The sequence below is a fragment of the Salvelinus sp. IW2-2015 genome, unplaced genomic scaffold, assembly GCF_002910315.2.
Source record: "Salvelinus sp. IW2-2015 unplaced genomic scaffold, ASM291031v2 Un_scaffold5776, whole genome shotgun sequence".
NCBI classification, from domain to species: domain Eukaryota; kingdom Metazoa; phylum Chordata; class Actinopteri; order Salmoniformes; family Salmonidae; genus Salvelinus; species Salvelinus sp. IW2-2015.
Window position 1 is genome coordinate 32470 of NW_019947041.1, and position 12925 is coordinate 45394.

Genomic DNA, 12925 nt, shown 5'->3' on the forward strand with positions numbered 1-12925 from the left:
AGAAGAAGAGATAATACGTTTAAAAACAATAGAACATTGACAGGAACATCAGAAGATGGAGATAATACGTTTAAAACCAATAGAACAGACAAGTATATGTAATTCCATGCATTCTTTATTCCATTAAGCATTAAAACATCCACTGTGTTGCCAGAAAGCAACACAGCCAACATGAATGACAATCTGTAGCACGGCACATTTAAGGCTTTTTCTTTGTGAGTTTAACACTAAGAAACCTCTGTACCCACTAGCTTTTGTTATGCATTAGATTTGCATACTGTGACTCCAGTGTTAAACTCAGGTAGGCTAGAATAGCCCTTAAATCAATGTTTTATATTATGTATAGAGGATATAGATACATTACATATGGTTCTGACAAACCAGCATTAGAGTGTAAATCTATCAACATTTACTGGAAAATAACATTGTAAAAATGTCAGTATCAAAACAATAAATGGGACTAAAGCAGTTTTTCGTTCTTTAAAAAGACAAGCAGAAAAAACTAGATGTTAAGTTAAAGGGCTCYTTGTGTCAAAACATAGGCCCCTTAGTAAGTTATGACGAGAAAACACTAGAATCTTTTATTCATCACACGAAAACCCAACCACGACCGCAAAATACAGCCATCACCTCACAGCAATACACTGTTCAGTCAAAACGTTAATCACAAGTTGCTATGCACATATCCTTCACTTTTACCTCCTTCGAAAAGGACACTCCGTGAGCAGTGTAGTGTTTCTCTCTTCTTTTTTACAGCTGAGAACATTTGCAGAATACTTCCAACCCAGTGATTCCTCTGGCTTCTTCACTCGCTACACTCAAAATGTCCTTTATGAAAAGTTGTTTGCATGCAGTGTTTCTTCCAAAACGTAGTCTTGGTGACACTTGCAGAGTTGTTTGGAGTGAAACGAGATGGGGAGCAGGGAAAGGGTCTGTTGGGGGGAATCCCCCTTACCCCCAAAGGGATACAGCCAGAATCTGCAAATGGTGGTGAGATGGCTCAAAAATCTCTCATCTACATGTGAAGACTCATTGAGATTGCATTAGGTGAAGTACCTTTTTGATCAGTATTACCCCAAAACATATTTTCACAGTGATTGAGAAGATTCCTCCAAACGAACCGATAGCAGCAGTCAGTCCCCCTGCAGACCATGAGACTCCCCAACTCAAGTCGACAGGAATGTTAGGGTGAAATGTCCACAGACTTAAGGCTTTATTTGTAGTGTTGAAAGGAAAGCAACCCAAAGCATTTACATTAAACTCAATCTTAATTCTGAACAGACGAACAAAATGGCTTCACGGAAAACTTCTGAAGAAAAACATGTACACTGGTGCCGAATCCCAAACCAACTCCTACGCCCAAGACATACCTCTAGATCTGAAATGGATAGGTCTTAGCAATATGGTCAAAAATCCTCCGAACAGCAAGGCAGAAAAACATGAATACTGCTTAAATCTGCTCCTTTCAGATCTACACGGGTGTCTAGAGACAGTACTGGCTAGGGGTAGATCAGTGGGTTTAGAGACAGTTACTGGCTAGGGAATTATGATCAGGTGTGTCTAGAACAGACTGGCTAGGGGTAGATCAGGTGTTGTCTAGAACAGTACTGGCTCAGGGGTAGATCAGGTGTGTCTAGAGACAGTTGGCTAGGGTAGATCAGGTGTGTCTAGAGACAGTACTGCTAGGGGTAGATCAGGTGTGTCTAGAGACAGTACTGGCTAGGGTAATCAGGTGTGTCTAGAGAATAACTGGCTAGGGTAGATCAGGTGTGTCTAGAGACAGTACTGGCTAGGGGTTAGATCAGGTGTGTCTAGAGACAGTACTGGCTAGGGTAGATCAGGTGTGTCTAGAGACAGTTACTGGCTAGGGTTGATTTTGGATTCCGCATAGGGGTGTTCAAATCCAGGCCGCGAGGTCAGGTTGATTCAGTCCTGGGACACAGGTTCAATTACAGTACATTGTAGGTGTGTTTTTATTTGATACATGGTCACGTGTCATCATTAGGGTCAGGTGGTGTCCGTCACTGGAAAACCCCAGTTGAGGAAAAACACCTGGCCCTACTTACCACATGACCTCCAGTTAACAAGAGCACTGTTACAGAGGTGAGACAACCAGGGGTGAGCGGTAATGACGTTTTTCAACCACACTTATCTCTCACACGGTCACACACTGGCCTTGAAAACAAGATGGAATGAGTTTCTCTGTGTAGTGAACACATGAATGTCAATAGGATAACAGAAAACCTACATCAGAACATACAGTATGATTACCTGAAAAAATCTGCACCATAAAAGTGCTTTCGTTTGAATTACCTGAATAAAATAAAAAAAAAGACAAAACAATTAACAAACACAAACAAGCAAGAACATTAATCATGTATCTGAGGTGCAAAACAGATTGTTCTCATCAGGTAAAAATAAAATACAAAGTCAATCATCATGAGCAAAAAGAGAACAGATGAAATAGAGAACAAATCGCAGAGGGAATTTATCACATCCCCACCGACAGAGAGAGAGACAAGACGAGAGAGAAGGAGAATCAAATCGAGATCCAGATTGAAGAGCAAGTGCAAATAGTGAGCGGGCCTAGCTCCTTGCAAAGAGACCTGGACCTGCCACATAATGAGCGCCGGATGCCTTGGCCTGGCTCAGCTCAGCCTGACCTGGTTAAGCCCTGGGGAAGCATCTCAACACTTCCTCCTCTCCAACATCTGCACGCATAAACAATACAAACCAACATGGTGGATTTCAGTTTCAAATGTCCACCAATCCACTCTCTCTGCACAGATCAAGGAAAGAAAAAATGAGCCATTTTAGACTTGATACGCAGCCCCCTCCAGTTTAGTGGAGGAGGCCAAGGGAGATCAGGATGTGGGCAGCTCGATGGAGATGAACTGCTTGAGTCGCTCCAAGTACTGGGCGTAGAGCTCGATGTCGTTGTGCCGCGCGCCTCCACCCACAGGGGCTCCACAGCACGCGGCAGCGCTCGTACATTGCCAGGCCTGCGAGAAGTCGATCACCTCATCCTCCGTGCCGTGGATCACCAGCACTGCGAGCCACACTTGGACACCTTGTCGATGCTGGGGAGAGAGAAGGGTTACATTTTATCAATGCTTTAACAAACGGAGAGCCAGCAGCACTCAGCAACATAAGCGAGAAAAGGAGAAAAGAGAGAAAAGGGAGAGAAAGAGAGAAAAGGGAGAGAAGAGAGAAAGAGAGAGAGAGAGAGAGAAAAGGGAGAGAAAGAAGAAAAAGAGGAGAAGTGGGGAGACAAAACACATTAAGACAAATGGACCTCCTTGGTGCATTAGTATGTACCATCTGTCTTGTAGCGGTGCAGTAACAGCAGGGGTGGAGAGACTGACTCACACAGCACGCTCCAAACCATTCTACACATCATACAGAGTGTGTGCCACCTTATGTGAAACTACATTGAATAATTATACACATATGATAATATATTATATAATAACATCAAATTGATCAGAAATACAGGTAGACATTGTTAATGTTGTAAATGACATATTGTAGCTGGAAACGGCAGAATTATTATATGAATATCTACATCGGCGTACAGAGCCCATTATCCGCAACCATCACTCCTGTGTTCCAATGGGACTGTGTGATAGCTAATCCAAGTTATAATTTTAAAAGGCTAATTGATCATTAGAAAACCCTTTGCAATTATGTTAGCACAGCTGAAAACTGTTGTTCTGATTAAAGAAGCAATAAAACTGGACTTTAGACTAGTTGAGAATCTGGAGATCAGCATTTGTGGGTTCGATTACAGGCTGAAAACCAGAAACAAAAGAACTTTTCTAAAACGCGTCAGTCTATTGGTGTTCAGAGAAATGACGGCTATTCCATGCGAGAAATTTTCAAGAACTAACATCTCGTACAACGCTGTGTACTACTCTTCACAGAAGTCGGGCTAGGCCCCTTAGTTCCAGTGACGGGAAATCTTAACACTACAGCATACAATGACATTCTAGACAATTCTGTGCTTCCAACTTTGTGCAACAGTTTGGGGGAAGGCCTCCCTGTTTCAGCATGACTGCGAGCCAAGCCTAACGGCCAACATCAGAACCTGGCCTCACTAATGCTCATGTCTGAATGGAAGCAAGTCCCCGCAGCAATGTTCCAATATCTAGTGAACAACTTCCCAGAAGAGTGGTGTTATAGCAGAAAAGGGGGACCAAACTCCATATTAATGCCGATGATTTAGAATGAATGTTTGACAAGCAGCTGCCACATACTTTTTGGTATTAATGTACGTATGCATGTACACCCAGGGCCAACGCACCAGCATATGGTCTCACAAGGTCTGAGGATCTCATCTCGGTACCTAATGGCAGTCAGGCTACCTCTGGCGAGCAATGGAGGCTGTGCGCCCCCAAAGAAATGCACCCCACACCATGACTGACCCACGCCAAACCGGTCATCTGAGGATGTTGCAGGCAGCACAGACGTTCTCACGGGTCTCCAGACTCTGTCACGTCTGTCACATGTGCTCAGTGTGAACCTGCTTTCATCTGTGAAGAGCACAGGCGCCAGTGGCGAATTTGCCAATCTTGGTGTTCTCTGGCAAATGCCAAACGTCCTGCACGGTGTTGGGCTGTAAGCACAACCCCACCTGTGGACATCGGGCACTCATGGATCTGTTTCTGACCGTTTGAGCAGACACATGCACATTTGTGGCCTGCTGGAGGTCATTTTGCAGGCTCTGGCAGTGCTCTCCTTCACAAAGGCAGAGGTAGCGGTCCTGCTGCTGGTTGTTGCCCTCCTACGGCCTCCTCCACGTCTCCTGATGTACTGGCCTGTCTCTGGTAGCGCCTCCATGCTCTGGACACTACGCTACAAACACAGCAAACCTTCTTGCCACAGCTTGCATTGATGTGCCATCCTGATGACTGCACTACCTGAGCACTTGTGTGGGTTGTAGACTCCGTCTCATGCTACCACTAGAGTGAAGCACGCCAGCATTCAAAAGTGACCAAAACATCCGCCAGGAAGCATAGGAACTGAGAAGTGGTCTGCGTCACCACCTGCAGAACACTCCTTTATTGGGGTGTCTTGCTAATTGCCTAAATTTCCACCTGTTGTCTATTCCATTTGCACAACAGCATGTGACATTTATTGTCAATCAGTGTGCTTCCTAAGTGGACAGTTTGATTTCACAGAAGTGTGATTGACTTGGAGTTACATTGTGTTGTTTAAGTGTCCTTTATTTTTGAGCAGTGTAGTAACATTGCGGACAATGCCCTTTTAGTGTAAGAGCTGGAGTTCTAACCTGACTGGTGACATCACCAGGTGATAATTAGTATAAATATCAATAAGAAAGAAGCTCATCCAAACTCTTTCCCAATTACAGGTGTTTTCAGTTTTCCCCTCCCTTAAACACAACTGACTGTGCTAGCAGAATTCTGCTTCAGAAATTGTTCATTGCTATGCTATTATTGACCATTTGAATTGAAACAATCACAGCAAGGACTTAATTGTTACCCAGAAATGATGTATGTCTGCATTGTAGCTTTAAAGCAGGATCATCACATTCCAGGTGGAAAGACTATAATCTCAAAGGTTCAGAGACTAACAACAAAGGCACACTCACAGTCAGCATATATTGGCATTTATGTGGCCCTTTAAGGGGTAGAGGACCTAAAACATGCAGGATAATGCAGCCCACACCATACAGTGGCTTGTGAAAGTTTTCACACCGACTTTGGATTTTCAGGAGTTTGTATCATGATTTGAACACATGCCTACCATTGAAGATGCGAAATATTTTATATGTGAAACAAGAAATAAGACCAAAAAAAATGAAAACTTGAGCATGCATAACTATCACCCCCCCAAAGTCATACTTTGTAGAGCCACTTTTGCAGTAATTACAGCTGCAAGTCTTTGGGTATGTCTCTATAAGCTTGGCACATCTACCACTGGATTTTTCCCATTATTCAAGGCAAAACTGCTCCAGCTCCTTCAAGTTGGATGGGTCCGCAATCTTTAAGTCATACCACAGATTCTCAATTGGATTGAGGTCTGGGCTTTGACTAGCCTTTCCAAGACTTGAAATGTTTCCGCTTAAACACTCAAGTGTTGCTTTAGCAGTATGCTTAAGGTCATTGTCCTGCTGGAAGGTGAACCTCTGTCAGTTTCAAATCTCTGGAAGACTGAAACGGGTTTCCCGTCAAAATTTTACTGTATTTAGCGCCATCCATCATTCCTTCAATTCTGACCAATTCCAGCCCTGACGATGAAAACATGGTGTTCTCGGGGATGTGTTCTCGGGGTGATGAGAGGTGATTGGTTTGTGCCAGACATACTTTTTCCTTGATGGCCAAAAAGCTAAATCTTTGTTCATCTGACCAGAGTGCCTTCTTCCATATGTTTGGGGAGTCTCCACACGCTATTTGGCAACACACCAAAAGTGTTTGCTTATTTTTTTTCTTTAAGCAATGGATTTTTTCTGGCCTCTTCCGTAAAGTCCAGCTCTGTGGAGTATACGGCTTAAAGTGGTCCTATGGACAGATACGCCAGTCTCCGCTGTGGAACTCTGCAGCTCCTCAGGTTATCTTGGTCTCTTTGTTGCCTCTTTGATTAATGCCTCCTTGCCTGGTCTGTGAGTTCTGGTGGTGCCTCTCTTGGCAGGTTTGTTGTGGTCCATATTCTTTCCATTTTTTAATAATGGATTTAAATGGTGCTCCGTGGGATGTTCAAAGTTTAGGATATTTTTTTATAACCAACCCTGAACTTTGTCCCTGACCTGTTTGGAGAGCTCCTTGGTCTTCATGGTTCCGCTTCTGCTTGGTTGCCCATTGCTTAGTGGTGTTGCAGACTCAGGCCTTTCAGAACAGGTGTATATACACTGAGATCATGTGACACTTAGATGCACACGGTGGACTTTATTTTAATTATAAACTCCTGCATAGAAAAGGGGGTGAATACATATGCACGCACCACTTTTCTAGTTTTTATTTTGTATAATTTTTTGAAACATGTTATTTTTTTCATTTCACTACACCAATTTGGATGATTTTGTGTATGTCCATGACATGAAATCCAAATAGAAATCAATTTAAATTACAGTGTAGAAAAGGCCCATGGAGTTGGTAGAATAATCTTTTAATTCATGGCCACTTGCTCAGCTGGGCCAGGGGTGCTTTAATTAGGTCAGGTGGAAATATCCGACAGATCTCAACTCCATAATAGGAGGAAATCGCCATCGCCCGATCACGCCATTTTCTCTTCCTTAAGAGCATAAATGACTCAAGGATGATTCCTATTGACTTCTTAATGAACTGGATTGTTGAATTTCCTAATTATGTTAATAATGAATGATTGTTATGACTTGATCTTTGTGATTATGAATTTGATTGAATACATGTTATGAATTTGATTGGATACATGTTATTCTGTTTCCTTTGTTATGCAGCACAGACTACTCAGTAAGTATACCACTTTATGGTTAAAGGAATTCCTGCCTCAGTCTCATCCATTCCTGTCACCTGACCCGTGATCACCTGTTCACCTTCACTGTCAGTCATCCTACTTGTCCAGCTACCCACACAGATTCCACTAATCTTTCATACAGGTTGTAATGCAACAAAATAGGAAAAATGCCAAGGGGGATGAATACTTTTGCAAGGCACTGTAACAGAGAGCCTCTAAGAGGATGAGAGGTCCTAAACCATGCCAGGATAATGCACTCCACACCATAACAGAGACCACAGAACCCTCATTTACTCAAGTGTTTCCATTTTGGCAGTTACCATTTTGGCAGTTACCTGTAGGCCTCTATAGCAGTCCTCTACAGCAGTACCAGCTTAGGAGAGCCACTTGCAGATTCAACTTCAGCCCGCTCTCCACCCCCCCCTTCTGCTTGCTCTCCACCCCCCCCTTCTGCCCGCTGTCCCACAGATCTCATGGCTGATAACAGTTTGATGCCATTGTTCCACAGGTGTCAGGGCTGAGGGTTGATAACAGTTTGATGCTATCTGTTCCTCCCACCTGCACCAAATGTACAGTATTTCTCATCCTAATAGCTTGTTCTCCATCTGATAACCAAGACTTATTTTCTATTTTCCGACGCTTTACAATAAAGCAGCACAGGAAGTAGCTGCTCATGAATATGACTAGGGGACACACAATACAAACCCTATGGATAATACAGGCATCTGATAGAGGCAGCCAGAGACCGAGACCTGGGAGTCCTATTTTTCACTAGGTCTATGAGCCAGCCGCCATCCCTTTCATAGCTAGCTAGCATGGCAGTTTACTACTACCTACGTACCTACCGCTGCACCTTAACATTCCCTCATTCACCGAGTTTCTCCACCTTAACAGCACTATCAACAAGAGCAACAACTACATGGACGGAACAGTGACTCACACATCACGAGAGGATTTGTTGTAAAGAAAACCAATGCACTCGGAGACTTTCAACCAGCGGTTTTCAGTTGCGGCTGAACAGTTTGTTTGTGTGTTTAACTCTGCCTGTAAACACGCTGGATGATTCAGAATCCATTGAAGAGCTTGAACGATTCATTGACGAGAGATACTTACGAACTCAAAGAAAACATGTCGCTGTTTCGGAGGATTCAAGCATTGTTAAGGACAACCAACCCAATCAACAAAACAAAACTAAACCAGGTTGGCCAATAGGTATCAACGATGGAACCAAACCATCCCTAGTAGGCGAGAGGTTTACTGATATGGATTGTGACTTGTTAAAATCCATCAATGAAAGGCTTGCCAAACTTGATCTCTTGGATATATTACGAGAGGACATCAATGCATTATGTGCTAGTCTAGAATTCAGCCAACATCAGATTGATGATCTAAGGAGAGAGAACACGGTGCTGAAAGGTACTGTAGACTCTATTCATAGCAAGGTGGAGGTGGTGCAAAGGGAGAACAAACAACTTAAAGAAACCTTGCTTGATGTACAGTGTCGATCAATGCGGAACAATCTAATATTCTCAGAGATACCGGAGAATGACAACAGCAGAGGCTGTGAGGACACAGTCCGAGACTTTATGTAACTCAACTAAAACTGCCCACTGATGTTGTGCGTAATGCCACATTCTCCAGAGTCCATAGAATAGGTAAGGTCTCTGGAAATAGGCCACGGGCTATTATTGCATGTTTTGACAAATTTAAGCAAAAGGAAATGACGAAGAACATGGGGAGAGAACTCAAAAACACTGATTTTGGAATGAATGATCACTTCCCACTGAGATCAATGAAATTAGAAAAAAACTATATCCCATCATGAAGGAAAAGCGTTGCTGAATCAACGAGTCTCCATGGTGATGGATAACTTTATATCAACGGGCAATTGTATCAATACTCTAGAGTAACTCCTGCTATTTAATTAAATGTTCAAATCTGAGTTTGTGTGTTGTAGTGTATCATGACAACTTCAACTATAACCAATACATGCTCTATTGATCTCCACTTGATAAGGAAAGAGCTGCATATAGCTCAGGTTAATGTATGTACCTTTCCTAACAAAATACATGAGGTTTTAACTTGGTCAACATAAATAATATTAATATCTTGGCTTTGACCGAAACACATTTAGATGCATCTGTAAATGATGGGCAAATTAACATTCAAGGATATAGTCTACTGAAAGGGACAGGAATAGTGGGGTGTAGCACTGTATATTCAGAATCATATACCTTTTAAGAGGAGGGATGCCCTTAATGTGTGTCAAATATAGGCACTATGGGCTCAAGTACATCTGCTCACCAGGCACCCATATTGGTAGGATGTGTGTATAGACCTCCTAGCTTCAAGGTGTCCTATCTGGATGACTTATGCACTGGGTTTTGACCAGGCCAAGATAGCAACAAGAGATGTATTTATCTTGGGTGATTTTAATATAAATTGGAAGGATCATAATAATTCAAATAGAACTAAAATGAATGAGATATGCGAGAGCTGTGTTTGAAACAAATGGTTAAGATACTACTAGATCTCAACTAAGTTGGGCATCGTTCAGACACATGCATTGATCTGATTATCTGTAATATCACTATTGTATGCTTAAAAGCCAGATCAATGCCAGTGGGCTGGACAGACCATAATATTGTGACCATAACATGAACACCAAGGTTCAAAGAACCCCTAGGATTATGGTCAAAATACATTTTAAAACATTTAATCATGAGCTATTTCTAAATGATTTGGCTGCTGTACCCTGGGAGCTGATTTATCTAGAGGATGGTTTAAATCACGCTACAGAATGTTTTATTGATTTGCTCCACTGAGGTAATGGACCATCATGCCCCTATAGAAGAGTACAGTTGGTGCCCGTCATCTCCATGGATTGATGATGAACTGGGTGAGGGCTTTTTCCTCAAAGAAATATGGCAAAAGTCTTAGCAGCCAAGTCAAAATTAGAAATTGATTAACAGAATTATAGAACACTAATTATGCAGTTAAATTGAATCGAAAGAAAAGTTATTTGACAAACAATGCTTATATGATTGTAAAAATGATTCTAAAAAGGATGGAACAGCATTTAATTAAGGGCTTACCTGGTACATCTATCTCATCATGCCCATCTAGTGTGGGGTTGACGGGAGAATAATAACAAAACCAGTTGATATTGCCAAATCATTTTGCAGATTTTTTTACAAGAAAATAAAATTACTGAGCAACAATGTAAACATACATTCTTCCAAACAAGCTATTGTCCAATGGATTGATGATCAATATTATGAGGCAAACAAGATCGCTCTTTTAGTCTGCAAATGGTGTCAGTGAGGTGTTAACCTATTGAAGTCATTACCTGATGGTAAATCTACAGGTTATGATCTTATGGACAATTGTTTTGTTTCGCTGTGCTGCTCCCCAGATTGCAGTTTCCACTGAGATACATATTTAATTTGGTCACTGGAAAAGGGGATGTTTGCAAATGTATGGAAGCATGCGAAACTGTGTCCCTATTCCGAAAGACTGCAAGACCCATTACTCCTGCAATAGTCGACCAATTAGTCTACCCCTACAGTCAGTAAGAATTGGAGGGTATTGTGAGTAGACAAATGTGGGACTACATGGAAAAGAATGATCTGATTCAAGCCAATCAGCATGTTTATCACAAAAACATTCCATTGGTTGACATGACTGACCAGTGGCTCAATGCTATGGATAATGGCAAGTTTGTGGGTGTACTATTTTTACATTTCAAGTGCAGCATTTGATTTAGTGGATCATGAAATTAATTTTTTACAAAATGAATGCATTATGGTTTTAAGGAAGGTAGCATTGAATTGGGTACAGTCATATGTAACTGACAGAAACAGTCCACCTATATCAATGGTTATTTTCTTCCCCTCGTGTGTTAAACTGTGGAATACCGCAGGCAGCTTGCCTTGGCCCACTTCTTTATTTAATATATACCAACGACCTTCCATATGCCTTAGCTGAAACTCAAGCTACTATATTTTGCAGATGATACTACAATTTATGCAGCAAGACAATCGGTTCCAGGCTTTACAAGGAGATTTGGAGAATATTAGGGAGTGGGTTTGCCAAAAACAAACTTGTTTTAAACACCAAAGAAAACCATAGTTATGTTAGTCTGTTCCCACTAGGAACAAAGCAGCAAGGATTGGTTTTAAAAGGTGGAGATATGGTTCTTCTGTTAAGTCATGTGCAGTGTTTCTTGGTTGGTCATCAAATCGACAAGATAATTGGAAAAAAATGCTTATTTTATTTCATAAATCATAAATTTAAAAGGCCAAGTTCTATTCCACAAACGGTATTCAGTTTGGTAGAGACTAAACATTCCGTAAATACTAAGGAATAGATGTCTACCATCTAATGTTTTATTCAACAGACAGAAAAAGAGAAATAGGCAAAATAACTTTCATTTACCAGCAATACAAGAAGATGGAATAATTAACTGAGCAAACTAGAAACTTCAATATATATATATTTAAAACTTATTAAAACAATATAAAATATAATACATAGAAAATGTTGTGGGACTTATAGTAGATGAAGAATCAATATTCTTTAGATTGAGTTTTAATTGGGTCATTATGTATGTTTGGTTAATAGTGTGTTATATGTGAAAATGTGTTCATATTATAAATTGTATTTATATGTATAAGGACTCTTGGAAGATTAGTCCAAATGAGGCTAAAAGAGATCCAAAATCAAATCAAATCAAATCAGCACCTGCAGGAGAGATAACACTAACTACCGCAAAATCCCAAATCAGGGCTTGTGGCACATGGCTGTATTTCAACTGTCAGTCATCAAAGAACAACAGGCCAGGAAAACACATCCACATCCCATCCCTGTGTCCTAGACTCCATCTACTTCCAACGGACCACTAACCACCTCCCATCTCAAACCCATAAATAACCCACCTGGGGAAAGGCGTCGAAAGCAGTAGTCTTGCGCGTGTCAGGAAAAGGCCCACCGCAGGCCGGAATAAGAGGTGAGTGCAGGATGACCGGCGCAACACTGCGTAGCTGCGCTGACAGATCCACGTGGGCCCGTGCCGATGCTCTGGCCATACGGATGATGTTCTTCTGGGGCCGACTCAATACTGGAAAGAGCGGGTTAAGAAGCAAGAGATTAGGAAAGTAGGACGTTAGGCGAGGAGAGAGAGAGAGGGGTTGCGGCGAGAGATTAATGAGAGAGGGGTTAGAAGAGAGAAAGATGGGGGGATAGACAAGACCGAGTTGTGGACAAAAGGAGATTGAAGGAAAGGGGGTGAAAAAGAAGGAAAGAAACAAAATAAGGTTAATATATCAGACCCAGACTACTACGTATCCAATCCTCCTTGGAGATATGACCCAGACTACTACCCGTCATCCTCCCCCATCTAACATCACTGAATCAACAAAGGAGACGATACGCCCCCATCTAACATCACTGTACAACAAGGAAGAAACGATAT

At 41.8% G+C, this 12925-nt stretch overlaps 1 pseudogene; it reads right to left on the reverse strand.

The window, feature by feature from the left end:
• Window positions 1–1768: 1768 nt before the first annotated feature.
• On the reverse strand, window positions 1769–12571 carry LOC112078508 (alpha/beta hydrolase domain-containing protein 17C-like; annotated as a pseudogene).
• Between the last annotated feature and the right edge of the window lie 354 nt (window positions 12572–12925).